This window comes from Simochromis diagramma, unplaced genomic scaffold (assembly GCF_900408965.1).
Source record: "Simochromis diagramma unplaced genomic scaffold, fSimDia1.1 OVJJ01000685.1, whole genome shotgun sequence".
Classification (NCBI taxonomy): domain Eukaryota; kingdom Metazoa; phylum Chordata; class Actinopteri; order Cichliformes; family Cichlidae; genus Simochromis; species Simochromis diagramma.
This window is the reverse complement of record NW_024387477.1, coordinates 4,921,670-4,937,302: the sequence shown is the minus strand read 5'-3', so window position 1 is coordinate 4,937,302 and position 15,633 is coordinate 4,921,670. Positions and strand designations below refer to the sequence as shown.

General features: G+C 45.4%; 1 pseudogene; it reads left to right on the top strand.

The window, feature by feature from the left end:
- The window catches only part of LOC120724090, a 31,055-nt pseudogene extending 19,406 nt beyond the window's left edge, over positions 1-11,649 (top strand).
- The last annotated feature ends 3,984 nt before the right edge of the window (positions 11,650-15,633 follow it).

Genomic DNA, 15,633 nt, shown 5'->3' with positions numbered 1-15,633 from the left:
TGTCATGTGGTGTGATTGTATGTGGTTGTTGGGTTGTTACTGTTAATCGTTTTGTTTTGTTTCTTTTTAAATTCTGCTGTCACCATTTGTAGTCCCCCGAGTTACATCTTTTGTGATTTTGTAACTTTTATCTATGTCTTATCCAAAGTGGAGGACTTAGAGGTTTTTACACACACACCGACACACACACACACACATATAAAAAAAGGCACACCAGGACATAATGGGTTTGGCTGCAAAAGGCAATCATATTTGTTAAAAATCAATTCATTTTTGATTTTTTTGAAAATAAAACATGTCTTTCAGTGACTAATTACCTTTTTAGTGCAATAATTACGAAAATATTGAAGCTGAATTTAGAAGCCTGATATCAAAAATGCTTATTTAACCCCAAAATGTCAGATGGACATGGGGTCGTGCATCTGAACTTTTTCCTGAGCCATCTCTTAGTTATGCTTCCATAAAGTCAGGCTGTTGGAAGACTTCCTAAGATGCACTGACCACATCTCTAAACTCTCCCCTTTTCACTTTCATGCATTTATTTACCACTATTTCATTGATTTAACTTCTTTATCTTTTCCCTTAGTTTGTGTTTGGTCTTGTTTGCTGTGCTTTGTCTCTATATGCTCCTTTTGGTTCTGTGGTCTTTTCCTGTTAAAAGGCAGTTCTTCCTCCCCACCATCGCCGTGTGCTTACACCCAGGGAATTGCCTGCATTAATAAAGCTATTAAGGATCCAATCAATGGCAACCGGTGATCCAAACCTTCCTGTTTAAAGGGATTATATCTACCTATAGATATCTACCTGCAGACTGTATCTGTGACGCATAGGTGTCGTCCTTCATGTTGGCTCTGTCCTTGTGGTCCAGTCAAACTGCACGTTATGTGTCAGTCACAGTCCAGTGACAGATAGCCGCTTCAGATCAGCCATCCTTTGAACTCATATTGAAATATCCTTCCGGTATTAGCATGCTTTTAAAATTGGAGGTGAAGTGCACCTACACATCTTAGAACACAAACATGCACAAGGACATCAGTTATTCATCGCTAGCATCATCTGACCTGCTCAGTGTTTCTCTTTGATCACTACCTTTTAGTCTAAAGCACATGTATTAAGTGGCTACGCTGCATTATTTAAGACTAATAACTAAAAGGCACTGGGTTGCTGATTCATCCCTCTCACTTCAAGGACAAGCTTTTATGAGGTTTGAGACTATTTGATCTGAAGAAAGAAACATAAAGTCAATTTTTTGTTGCACTTTTGTAATGAGATTTATATGCAAGGTTTAATTATGATGACAGTTTGACGAAATCTCTGAATAAAGCACAGTCAGTTTTTGCTTGCATATAAATCAGGCGCATAAAACATTTACAGGAACAGAAGCTAGCTGTTGGCAACGCAATTTTTTTGTTTTCTGGTGGAAGTGAAAATGCAAAAGAACAAACCTCGATGGTGCCTCGTTGACTGTTTGGGCAATAAGTAAAAATACAAACAAAAAAACAAGGTAAAGACTTTGGATTCTGTTTGTGATTGATGGCGCAAGAAATTCAGTCATGCAGATGTAGCAGCATTTTTTTTAAAAATATCGCTATCCATTCATTTGAGAGAATAGCATCTTGCTTTTTCTTTAATATCTCTCTCTTCCACTTAGTCTCTGGGTTTTTCACCCTTTTGTGCATTTCTTAAAGGTCAGACGAACTACCTTGTCTCTGTACTCGCGCACTCTTTTGTCAAATGTAGGGACTTAGAAAACACAGAGCTTTGACAATGCGACCACTGTGTTGCTTTTTTTTTTCTTTAAAGCTGTTCTTTCCTGCTGTCCTTGGAGCTCCAGTTTCTATCAAAAGTTTACTTTCTCGGACCACATTACATGACATGTTAGTTTCGCATCTGCACTTTATGAATTTCTTCTTACTGAGCTCTGACATAGCAGTTTTCAAGGATACACAAGCCTATTATATCAATATATTCCAGTAAACAAAGGTAATCATGTCTTTTTTTCTTTTTTTTATTTCAGATCTGAATATTTCACAATTGCCTTTGGCTCAGCAGTTAGATCTCACAACATTATTTCCCCGGTGCGTGATTAAAAGTCTTTCATGGGATACTTGGAAGCTGGGCAGAGACAATAACCTGGATTGCATTTCATGACACAAATGAATTTACCCTTTCTTTTCCAGCAGAGGAAGAATGACTCTCGCTCCGTGGCACGCTAGCACGTAGAGATATACAGGAAACGTGCCTCAAGACTCCATGCCATGAAATTGAATTCTTATACTGCATGAATGAATGAAACAGATTCAAGCAGATGTCATTCAAATGCGAGAGGCCGGAATTTGAAATAACGCCCGGTGTCAAACACAGACCTATTCATCTACCCCACACCTCTTCATCTATTTATCCTCTTTCTCTTCTCTCCACAATTCTGTCTCTCAGTCTTTTTTCTTCTTCTTTTTACCAAAGAGTCCTTATTCCACGAATTAATCCCTTCATGAACAGCACACAGACGGCAAAAAGAGAGGAATTGAGAGGGTGAAGGATGATAGAATCCTAAGGCTTTAAGGCGAACAGTACTACAGTATCTAGGTGGTGTAGAATGAGCTCCATTATTGCTCTTGGGGCTCAAATTGAAAACATTACTGCTCCTATTCACAGTCCTCAGACACAGAGGATGGTCTTTATTTCCAATCTCAGTCTCCTTTCTGGTTGAGAGAGCACCCACCCTGTGTGTGTGTGTGTGTGTGTGTGTGTGTGTGTGTGTGTGTGTGTGTGTGTGTGTGTGTGTGTGTGTGTGTGTGTGTGTGTGTGTGTGTGTGTGTGTGTGTGTGTGATAGAGAGAGCGAGAAAGATTGTGTGTTTTTGACTTCACGACTGCATCTCAGTAAAGTCATCGCTGCCAATGCTGGTCATATAAGTGACCTCTCCTCAGCCTTTCTCATTACCCTCCACCACCCACAGATGGAGATCTCAGTGCATTTTGAATACCCGCTTTAACGTCACTAAAGCTGTGACATTAGACGCGGGCGCTGCGGCGTTGACCTTGGGGAGCTAGGACAGCATCAGTATGCATTGTGTTTCCCTCAGAAGGACATGGTGCTATATAATAGCTGGTTGTAAATGAGTGAAATCACATATTACTTTAAAAGACCTCAATAAATGAATAATTGTGTGTGGAGGTCTCATGTCTTTGGCTTTCAAGTTGCTTTCCACCTTTTACTCTTTAAATAAAAGCGCTTCCAATCTCTGAAACATGGTGTTTCAAAAAAATGAACTTTGCATTTTCAATTTAAACAGAAAACTGAAAATCTGTGTAATCTGAGAAAAGACTAATAAATCTTGAGGAAAATCAGGCATTCTCTCTCTCTCTCCATCTCTCTGAGGTGCAACACTTGCCAACCTGTCATTTTGCTCATTTCTGAAAGGCTGTTTAGCTAAAAACACTTCACTGGAAGTAGAAAGGTCACATCTCTCTCATCCTTCCTCCACCCTTGTTTCAACCCCCTCCCACCCCGCTTTTATACAGGGGAGGCTGCCAGATTGCTTTAGCCTTTTTAGCAGAGCTAGCTGACAGACAGACAAGGCGCTGACAAGGTCACTGTGAGGAAAAGCAGTCATGATGGAAATGCCAGCTTTAAGCAAATACACCACCGTGAAACCAGAATTTACAGCACAAACTTTTTAGAATGATCATCAATAACTGTGATTTAATCAAAAACTAAATGCATCCAAAGTATATTTAGTTATATGCAGCTCAAACTGTCTGTTTGTCATCTGTTTAGGAGTCCTGTTGGTGTCGCCTCACAGTACTAGTACACCATTCATGATGTTATAGACATTGTTGTTAATGTATGTTTGGGGGCATTGCACCCCGGAACCTTCAGAAGTTTTTCAGGGTTCTCCCTGCCGGAATGTTATGTGTGGGACAGTTTCCTGTATGTGTGCGACTAGCTGTGGTTGTTTCTAAAAGTGGTCAGTAAACGTCCTAAAACTGGCACTTGAGTTTCCGAGCATTTTTATCCTGAGGTTATAACACCTTTTTGGCGACGAGGATAAAAGCCGAACGCGGACAGTTTTGAGTTTTTGCTACGGATTTGGCAGTCGGACTACCGCTTCGCATCTATGGCTACGATCGGATCGCTCACGGAGTTCGCCGAGGGGAGACGGCGACTGGATTGAATATGTCGAGAGGCTGGAACACTTCTTCTTGGCAAACGACATTTCGGACGAAGGAAAAAAAAGGTCAGTTCTTCTCAGTGCGTGTGGAGCGAGGACCTACAAGTTGATACGTAACCTGACGACGCCTCGGAAACCCGGGGACTTCAGTTTCAAAGAACTGGTGACGTTGGTGCAAAATCATCACTGCTCGAAACCCTCCGTGATTGTTCAGCGGTTCAAATTCCATACTCATTCATGCAAGCCGGGAGTTTCGGTGGCTGCGTATGTGACGGAGCTGAGACAGCTATCGGAGCACTGTGAGTTTGGAGGCGTGCTGGATGACATGCTCCGCGACAGGTTGGTGTGTGGTATAAATGATGATGGCATGCAGCGTCGGTTGTTGGGGGAGCCCACACTGGACTTTAAGAAAGCTTTGGAAATTGCTCAGGCAATAGAAACGGCAGCTAATAACACTAAAGACATTCGGAAAGCTAACAACAATATGCACTCAACCGAGGTGCATCATGTATCTCGGAGTGTGAGGGGCAAACCGAGGGAGCTTTTAATAATAATGGATTGGATTTATATAGCGCTTTTCAAGGCACCCAAAGCGCTTTACAATACCACTATTCATTCACTCTCACATTCATACACTGGTGGAGGCAAGCTACAGTTGTAGCCACAGCTGCCCTGGGGCAGACTGACAGAAGCAAGGCTGCCATATCGCGCCATCGGCCCCTCTGGCCAACACCGGTAGGCAAGTAGGGTAAAGTGTCTTGCCCAGGGACACAACGACCAGGACAGAGAGCCCAGGGATCGAACCGGCGACCTTCCGGTTACAGATGCGATTCCCAACCCCCTGAGCCACGGTCGCCCAACACTTTTGGAGTGTTACCGGTGTGGGGGAGCACACTTTGCCAAGGACTGTGTTTTCAAAGACAGTACCTGCCATAACTGCAAGAAAAAGGGACACTTAGCCAAGAAATGCAGGGGCACTAAGGAGAAATCAAAGAAGGAATGGAAGACAAAACACAAACTAAACACGCATCACCTGCAGGGCATGGCGCCTGAGGAGGATGAGTGTGTTTTCAACATGTTTAATCTGGTTGGCTTTAATAAGTGCTGTGCGGAGCCCATCTATGCCACTATCCAGGTAAATGGGAAGGAGCTACAAATGGAGGTGGATACAGGGGCTTCAGCTTCGGTGATCAGCCAAGCCAACTACCACAGCTTGTGGCACTTGGGCGGGGCACCAGCTCTCCAAGCGACTGAGATAAGCCTGAGACAGTACACGGGTGAATGCATTCCCCTGCTTGGTGCTATAGAGGTGCATGCAGCATATCAGGATCAAGAAGCTGCAGCAACACTACTGGTGGTGAAAGGGGAGGGGCCTAGTCTGCTGGGTCGTGACCTTCTGCAGAAAATCCGCCTGAACTGGAGGGAAATCAGGTATGTAACGGTAATAGCAGAGTTACTGGGAAAGTATGCAGATGTGTTCAAGAATGAATTGGGCACTCTCCGGGGCACCACTGTGAAGCTGTGTGTGGACCCTTTTGCCCGGCGACGCTTTTTCAAACCACGCACTGTACCATACGCCATGAAGGCCAAGGTGGAAGCAGAGTTGGAGAGACTACAACAGATAGGGGTCATTGAGCCAATAGAGTTCTCGGACTGGGCAGCCCCGATTGTACCAGTGTTGAAATCAAATCAAATCAAATCAAATCAAATCACTTTTATTGTCACATCACATGTGCAGGCGCACTGGCACAGCACATGCGAGTGAAATTCTTGTGTGCGAGCCCCACAAGCAACAGAGATGTGCAAACACAACAACACAAACGAGCAAAATACAAGAATGGCCGACCTGAAACTAATAAATATATGTACAATATATAATAGTGTATGCATTTCTGGATGTGTATACTAAATATTTTCCTACGTGTGTGTATGTGTGTGTGTGTGTGTGTGTGTGTATACACATTTTTACAAATTAAATAGTAAAAAAATAATAATAATAACAATAATAATAATAATAATAATAAAATATATAAAATATACAGAGTTGAATATGTGCAAAACAAGTGGCATTTATATACAGTGTGGAGTGCATAATGTTGAAGTTCCAGTAGTGAAGCTGAGGTGTCTATGACGTGTTCAGCAGTCTGATGGCCTGGTGGAAGAAGCTGTCTCTCAGTCTGCTGGTACGGGACCGGATGCTGCAGAACCTCCTTCCTGATGGAAGTAGTCTGAACAGTTTATGGCTGGGGTGACTGGAGTCCTTGATGATCCTCCCCGCTTTCCTCAGGCAGCGCTTCCTGTAGATGTCTTGGAGGGAGGGAAGCTCACCTCCAATTATCCGTTCAGAGCACCGCACTACTCGCTGGAGAGCTTTGCAGTTGTAGGCGGTGCTGTTGCCATACCAGGTGGTGATGCATCCAGTGAGGATGCTCTCAATGGCACAGTGATAGAAGGTCCTGAGGATGCGGGGGCTCATGCCGAATCTTTTCAGTCTCCTGAGAAAGAAGAGGCGCTGCTGCGCCTTCTTCACTGTTTTGTTTGTGTGTACTGACCATGTAAGATCCTCAGCCAGATGTACTCCAAGGAACCGGAAGCTGCTCACTCTCTCCACAGCAGCGCCGTTGATGGTGACGGGGGTGTGTACTTCTCTGCACCTCCGGAAGTCCACTATCAACTCCTTTGTCTTTGCGACGTTGAGGGTGAGATGGTTGTCTTGACACCAGTGGGTCAGGGCACTGACCTCCTCCCTGTAAGCCGTCTCATCACCGTTGGTGATAAGACCTACCACTGTAGTGTCGTCCGCAAACTTCACAATGATGTTGGAGCTGTTAGTGGCTGTGCAGTCGTAGGTGTAGAGTGAGTACAGGAGAGGGCTCAGTACACACCCCTGTGGAGCACCAGTGTTCAGTGTGATGGGGGATGAGGTGATGCTGCCCAGTCTGACCACCTGGTGTCTGTCAGACAGGAAGCTAAGGATCCAGCTGCAGAGGGAGCTGCTCAGTCCTAGATCCTGCAGTTTCCTGTCCAGCTTCGAGGGAACGATGGTATTGAATGCTGAGCTGTAATCTACAAACAGCATCCTCACATACGTGTCTCTCTTCTCCAGGTGTGACAAGGCAGTGTGTAGTGTCAGGGCTATGGCATCATCAGTGGACCTGTTGTGGCGGTATGCAAACTGTAGAGGGTCCAGTGAGTCGGGTAGTGCAGAGCAGATGAAGTCCCTGACCAGCTTCTCGAAGCATTTGCTTACGATGGGGGTCAGGGCTACAGGTCGCCAGTCGTTCAATGAGGAGATGGTGGAGGATTTGGGTACAGGGACGATGGTGGCCATTTTGAAGCAGGCTGGGACTACAGACAGAGAGAGGGAAAGGTTGAAGATGTGCGTGAACACTCCAGCCAGCTGAGCCGCGCATGACCTGAGGACGCGGCCGGGAATCCCGTCCGGACCAGTAGCTTTGCATGCGTTCACCTTCCTGAAGCACTTCCGCACATCCTCCTCAGACACAGTGTGCGCACTGACGTCATCCGCGGTGCGCACACTGTCCGGTCTCATGGTGTTCGCTGCGTCGAATCTAGCGTAAAATACGTTTAGATCCTCACACAGAGAGGCCGTGGTCTGCGGTGTGCTGGTTTTCCCTCTAAAGTCTGTGATCGTGTTTAGTCCCTGCCACATACTCCGAGGTTTGTCAAACTGTTGCTCCACCCTGTCCCTGTACTCACGTTTGGCTGCTTTGATCGTCTTCCGGAGTTGGTAATGTGCGTGTTTGTAGTCCGATGTGTTCGCGGAGGCAAAGGCGGTGTTCCGTGCCGCCAGTGCCGCGCGAACATCTCCGTTAATCCAGGGTTTTTGATTTGGGAAGGATTTGACTGTTCTGGATGGGACGACATCTTCCACGCATTTCCTGATAAATCCACAGACTGAGTCTGTGTATTCATCAATGTCTCTGGCGGCCACGTGAAACATTTCCCAGTCCGCGTGATCAAAACAGTCCCGCAGCGCAGACTCCGATTGGTCCGTCCAACAGTGCACCGCCCTCCGGGTTGGAGCTTCCTGTTTCAGCTTCTGCCTGTAGGCGGGCAGGAGCAGGATGGTGCAGTGATCTGATTGGCCGAATGGGGCGCGGGGGAGGGCTTTGTACGCATCCCGGAAAGAGGTGTAACAGTGGTCGAGTAGCCGGTTTCCACGTGTGTTGAAAAGGATGTGTTGATGGAGTTTTGGTGAGACTTTCTTCAGGTTTCCCTTATTAAAGTCTCCGGCTGTGATAAACGCTGCCTCTGGGTGTGCGGTTTCCTCGCTGCTGATCGCGCTGTACAGTTCCCTGAGTGCACGGTCAGTGTCGGCTTGTGGGGGAATGTAAACAGCCGTAATAATCACTGCTGTAAATTCCCTCGGTAGCCAGAATGGCCGGCACTTAATCATCAGGTACTCCAGGTCCGGTGAGCAGAAGGATTTGACCGGGTGCACGTTCGCATAATCACACCAGCTGTTGTTGATCATGAAACATACACCACCGCCTCTGCTTTTCCCAGTAAGATCCTGTGACCTGTCCGCGCGGTGCACAGAGAACCCCGGCAGTTGTATTGCGGAGTCCGGTACTTTGTCCGATAGCCAGGTTTCTGTGAGGCAGATCACGCAGCAGTCCCGCATCTCTCGCTGGAATGAGATCCGTGCCCGAAGCTCGCACAGCTTGTTCTCCAGAGACTGCATATTAGCCAGTAATAAACTGGGTAACGGTGGTCTGTAAGTGCGCCGTCTCAGTCGAACCAGAACGCCAGATCTTCTCCCTCTGCGTCGGCGTTTGCGGCCTCCAGGGCCAGAGAACAAAGGCGTCTCAGGTGAGATGAATGGGGGGTCTGCAAACGGAGCGTCCGTGTTGCAAAACTTGAACTCCGGAAAGTTATAAGAAAGACCGTCTTTTATGTCCAGTAAGGTTTGTCGGTCGTACACAAGGAGACAAGAGCTGCTCGTGAAAAAATAAAGGAAAAGTAAAATTAAACACAGAAGAAAGCCGTTGCTTGGGGGAGCTCGCGACGAGGCTGCCATACTCGGCGCCATCTTGAAAGAGGACGGAGGGGTGCGTATATGCGGTGATTACAAACTGACAGTAAACCAAGCCTCTCAGCTCGACGCCTACCCTCTGCCTCGAGTGGATGACCTGTTTGCCACACTGGCGGGTGGTCGGACATTCACAAAGTTGGATATGAGTCATGCTTACCAGCAGTTGCTGCTAGATGAGGAATCAAAAAAATATGTGACAATAAACACACACAAGGGGCTGTTCAAGTACAACCGCCTGGTGTTTGGCGTTGCATCCAGTCCGGCTATCTTTCAGCGCACCATGGACAATCTTCTGCAAAACATTCCTGGTGTTGCTGTTTACTTGGATGACATTTTAGTTACAGGTAAAACAGAAGAGGAGCATCTGCGTAACCTTGAGCAGGTGTTGAGGAAGCTCTCGGAAGCTGGGTTACGTTTGAAGCGCAGTAAGTGTGTTTTCCAAGCCCCTAGCGTGACATACCTGGGTCATCGCATCTCTGCACAGGGCCTGTCCCCGCTGGAAGAGAAAGTGAGGGCAGTAAAAGAAGCCCCGAGTCCAAAGAATGTAGCCTAACTAAGATCATTCTTGGGCTTAGTGAACTATTATGGGAAGTTTTTGCCTGACCTCTCCAGCATGCTTGCTCCCCTGTATGGGCTACTGCACAAAGACAGTCAGTGGAGGTGGTCCCAAGCACATGAGAAGGCTTTCAGACAGGTAAAAGAACTGTTACAATCGGCACCGCTCCTGGTGCATTTTGATCCGGAGAAGGAGGTGGTCCTGTCCTGTGATGCCTCCCCGTATGGCATAGGAGCTGTTCTTTCCCATCGCATGGAAGAGGGGGAAGAGAAACCGGTCGGATATGCGGGTTCAGCGCTGGGCATTAACACTGTTGGCATACCAGTATCGCATTGTTTATAAGGCGGGACCTGAAAATGCGAATGCAGATGCTTTCAGCCGCCTCCCCCTCCCGGAGGTCCCCGACCAGTCGAACTTGCCCCCAGAAACTGTGTTTTTGCTGGACAGGTTGGCGAACTCTCCAGTCTGTGCTAAAAACATCAAAGCATGGACTGAACGGGATCCAGAGTTATATCAGGTTAAACAGTGGCTGTTGCAGGGCTGGCCAGCAACAGTGGAGCAGGATCAGCTCAAACCGTATGCCAAGCGTCAGCAGGAGCTCAGTGTTCAAGATGGCTGCATCCTGTGGGGTTCCCGAGTCATTGTTCCGCCTCCAGGTCGGTCACAGATCATTGAAGTGTTGCATGAGGCTCATCCAGGGATTTCTCGAATGAAAAGTCTGGCAAGGTCATTCGTGTGGTGACCGGGAATGGACAGTGCCTTGGAAGACAAGGTAAAAGCCTGTTCTCAATGTCAGTCAAACCAAAAAATGCCACCACCTGCCCCACTCCACCCATGGGAGTGGCCTGGCCATCCATGGTCCAGGCTTCATCTAGATTTTGCCGGCCCCTTTTTGGGCCACATGTTCCTGGTGTTGGTGGATGCGCATTCAAAATGGCTGGATGCCCACATAATGCCGACCATCACAGCCCTAGTCGTCACAGACACACTCCGGAGAATCTTTGCAACACATGGATTACCTGAGGCAGTGGTCACGGACAATGGGCCCACGTTCACAAGTGGGGTCTTCCAAGAATTTATGGAGAGAAATGGGATCCGACATATCCGCACAGCACCCTACCACCCTGCCTCCAATGGCTTAGCGGAGCGCGCCGTGGAGACACTGAAAGACGGTCTAAAAAAATGCCAGGTCTTTCCATAGAAAAGAGGCTCTGCCGTTTCCTGTTTCAGTATCGCATCACGCCTCATACAACCACAAGCTTGTCCCCAGCGGAGTTGCTGATGGGGAGGAAGCCCAGATCTCATCTGGACCTTCTTCGCCCAGATGTGGGAGCCAGAATCACCCAGTCACAAGGTGGGCAGAAGGTGAGACATGATCTACATGCCAGAGGCTGTGTTTTCAAGCAGGGAGACTGTGTGTATATCAAAAACTTTACGGGTGGCTCACGGTGGCTGCCTGGCGTCATTCACCACAGTTCAGGGCCAGTATCTTTTGTGGTGGAGTTGTTGGATGGCAGACAAGTTCGCAGGCACAAGGATCATGTGAGAGCCCGCACGGATGGAGCTGAGAAGAGGGCTCAGAGTGGTTCGCACGCACATGGTGGAGACAGGGCTTTGGACATTGTGGGGCCTCAGAGTGGTTCACCTGAAGGGGAAGTCGTGTCAGCAGCCCCTGAGATCGGGATTGGTTCTTCAGTATCACCAGAAGGGCTGGTGGAGCAATCTAAGTCACCTGAGCCGAACCCGGCCACAGGAGCTCAGCAGGCTCCTAGCCTGGAGAACCCAGCAGCAGGACTGAGAAGGTCAAAGAGGCAGCACAAGCCCCCTGATAGACTGAATTGTTAAAATAATGTGGTGTTGAATTCTCTCTCTCTTTTCGTACTTATGCATAATTGCTATCTTGTGGGTTTTTGCTTAAGGGGGGGGAAGTGTTATAGACAGTGTTGTTGTTAATGTATATTTGGGGGCGTTGCACCCCGGAACCTTCAGAGGTTTTTCAGGGTTCTCCCTGCCAGAATGTTATATGTGGGACAGTTTCCTGTATGTGTGCGACTAGCTGTGGTTGTTTCTAAAAGTGGTCAGTAAACGTCCTAAAACTGGCACTTGAGTTTCCGATCATTTTTATCCTGAGGTTATAACACATGATTACACAGTCAGCAGTGGTCTGTTGTAGTGCAGGATACTGAATCATTTAGTGGTAATGTAATGCAAAAGTGTTGCAGGGTAATGTGATTCCTTTTGTTGGGTAATCCAAAAGTTATTGCTGGATAACAGAAAAAGTAATCCTAAAAGTATTTGCTCTTGATGTTTAGGTGTCTCAGTGGTTCCAAAATATCACTATTAGGCTTTAGAGATATTATAAATCAACCAATGTTATCAACCACAGTTAGGTTGTTCCCAATGAATGCACAAAGTCCCTATTAATAAGCTTAGTTGAAATGGGGTGAATGCCATTCCTTGAGCCACTTTTCATTTATTCGTATTTTATTTTGAAGAGGCCAGACGTCTTTGTATATTTAAGTGGTCTGGAGCAATAGTTCTTCAGGCCTTCTGAAGGTCTTTCAAAGCCTCTGTGTGGACATTAGCTGTTTTTCCACTAATTTTCAGTCCAGTCCTTTCACTTTTTCAAAGGAATTTTTGTTTGTTAGTTTTTTAAGCCTCTTAACACTGACCTATGAATATTCAAGCATAAAAAAAGCACTTCAAGGGATGAACCAGTTTTGTGTCTATACATAACAGACAATTTAGCAAAGCATCAATTTTAAATGGTATCTTTAGGCACTTTGTTACTAACAGCTTGTTACAAAAACACATAGTTTGTTCCCATGTCTTTGGTTCAATCTATGAAAAATGCCAATGATAACACAGTTTGACAGGCATAAAATAGCATTTTGCATCAACAAGGTGATTCCTAAAGAGCTATTAGCTATTTTAGAAAACTTGGTATAACTCGGCAGGGTGTGCAGTGAGGAAACTGGACAAGTGGAGGACAAAGGAATTAGTGGATGGACAACTATTTACAGTGGTTGAACAGTTATCTGAATGTCATGTCTGTCACGGCTGGCGGAGTGAGCCGTGTGGAGTGGAGGAAAAGGAGGACCCAAAATGCAGCAAACTGACGATATGAGTGAAGTTTATTTAACACGGTGGCAGTGGCAAAAACAGGCAATGAAGCACGAGTAATGATAAACCTAAACTGGGAGAAACTAAAGAGCAAACCTGAAGTCCACAAAACGGAGAGCAGAGACGCAGACTAAGGAACAGGGTAACAGACTGACACGGAGTTATACAGACGAACCGGCAACAGGCAGGAGAACACACAGGGCTTAAATACACACACCAGTAATCAGGGGATGAGACACAGGAGGGCAACACAGCTGGGAGGAATCTGAGCTGACGGAACAGGGGAAACGTAAACTGAGCACACTCACATATGACACAGACCTTCACAATAAAACATCACACGCAGGCTCGACATCGAGAGACAGACAGGAAATAACATATGAAACTAAACCTGCATCTTAAACCCAGATAAACAGAAACATGGAACTCTAATAATAAACATCATAATCATCAACATAAACATTACCATAACACGACAAGAGAACAAGAACACAATCCCTGATGCAAACTTAAATCAAAACACAATAACCTCAAAATACTGGGTCCAACGGACCCAGAACCGTGACAATGTCCTTAACAAATAGCAAAAGAAATTCAGCAAAGACCTGACACAGGAGCTGAGAGATGCAGCTGGCCTTTCAATTGATCCATCCTGTTCACTGAATACTTGCAGAAATGGCAATAAGCCATTCTGAAGGAAGGGAGACAAAGCTGAGGTCAAATTACATAAGAACTCGACTGAAAATTAGTGGCAATACGTCTTCTGGAGTAATGAACCCAATTTGGAAGTTTGTGGTTCAATCAATATGCAATATGATTTGTTCCATCATGTAAAACCATGGTGGAAAGCATTCCCAATCCCACTCAGCCAATACATTAAAATCATACCTGGATAGAAAAACACACAGTGAAACACTAGCGGTCATGGTTCGGCCTCCCGATACAAAAGAAATGTAAGAGCATTTTGAGAGATAACAGAAGTAAAGGCAGCCAACATCTAAACAAGAGCTTTGATTGTCCTTCAAGAAGCCTGGAGAACTTTTCCTGAAGACTACTTCAAAAAATGACAAGAAAGTTTCAGGCTGTTCTGAAGAATAAAGGTGGTCATACCAAAAAACTGACTTTAAAGCACTTTTGGATTGTTTACTGTATTATTTACTGTATATCTATGTATGTTTGCAGTTCCCATTTCCCCATGAAGGAATTAGGGGTGGCTCGAGACTTTTACACAGTACTGTATCTTTGTGAATGGGGGTCACATTTTCCCTTCTCATCACATCGATTTATATACATATATGTATGTATTTGTTACTACAAATACTCTTGACAGTTATAGAATGTTCGCTTCTGATTTTAAGCAAGCATGCATTGAATTTTAAACTTTGTCATTTAGAGATACTTCTTGATATTTAGAACCTTGGAAAAGTTTGGTGGAGCCGCTATAGTTCACAGTTCAGAAAACAGACTACTAAATGGCACCGCCATTAACTTTTAAAACTTGGATAACCCAAATATTTTTCTGTGACAGTTTCACTGCATTTGTCACTCTTCAGTCACAGATTTCTTGTCATAATTTGGAAATTCTTCATGCTTGTCTGGCAGTCAGTAGCCGAAAGAGGCACGTCCTTATTGGGCCCTAAAGCAAAAACACAGTTTGCGAAGGCTAAGCCCCGCCGAGTGACAGCCTAGATAGAAGTGCGCGCTCTAGAAGACAGACTAATTGGGCTGAAAGGAAGATTTGCATTAAGAAATGGCAAAGGTGTTGTGCAGCCTAATCACATTTAATCAGAGAAAGGGGAAAAAAGAGAGAAGAAGAGCATCTAAAACAAGATTAAATTATGCCGTTAAGAGTCTCTTTCACATCAGCAAAACGACCTCCATGCCATTTTTCCTTTTTTATTACACTGTTGAATTGAGACTGATTGTAAAAGTGTAGTTTGCTGTTCTTGAAAATAACCTTCAGTGCAATTGTACTCCGATCCACAACTGTGTTTTATACTCTGCACAAACAAAATAAAGTGAATTACAGTAAATCAGTCAGTGCCTGAGACAAGTTAGCGAAGGAGGGTTGTGGGAGTGTATCACTTATGTGTTTTACAAAGTTACACTTCTCCTTGGAAGGGGGAATGTTTCCCACAATGAAAAATGATGTTAACACCTATCTGTGGGCAATAGCTAAGAACCTTTGGAATGCTCTTAAGAGAGAGATTCTATTTTATTGCCCTGCTTTTTGGCTTCTCTGATGTTTCGGGGGTTTAAGGCAACATCATTCACCGCACAGCAGAGGTGTTAAAGGACTGAACAGATGTGCTGGCATTGTAAAAGAGGGCGAAAGCTGACAAAAAGATAGATGGCGAGATAAGAAGGGTGAAAGAGAATGATACAGTAAAGACAGAGAAAGACTCGAAAAAGACAGAGAGATGAAGCGGCACAATGCCAGTCTATTGCCTTACCTTGTTATCTTCATCCCACTCTGTTCCAGATTTATCCACACTTCAGACAGGCATCAAATCCATCACAGCTTCCTGTGTTTTGTCCTCTGGCCAATACACATCACTGACAAACATCAAACAACATTAGTTGTTAAATACTTTGTAGTAACTTGTACTTGATTCATAATGTCATTAGGGGCTCCAAACAGGAAATCAATTCATGTAATCAACAGCTATCCTAGTGTGCTATCTCATCTTTCTCTGTGCTAAATGAGACTGAATTATTGTAC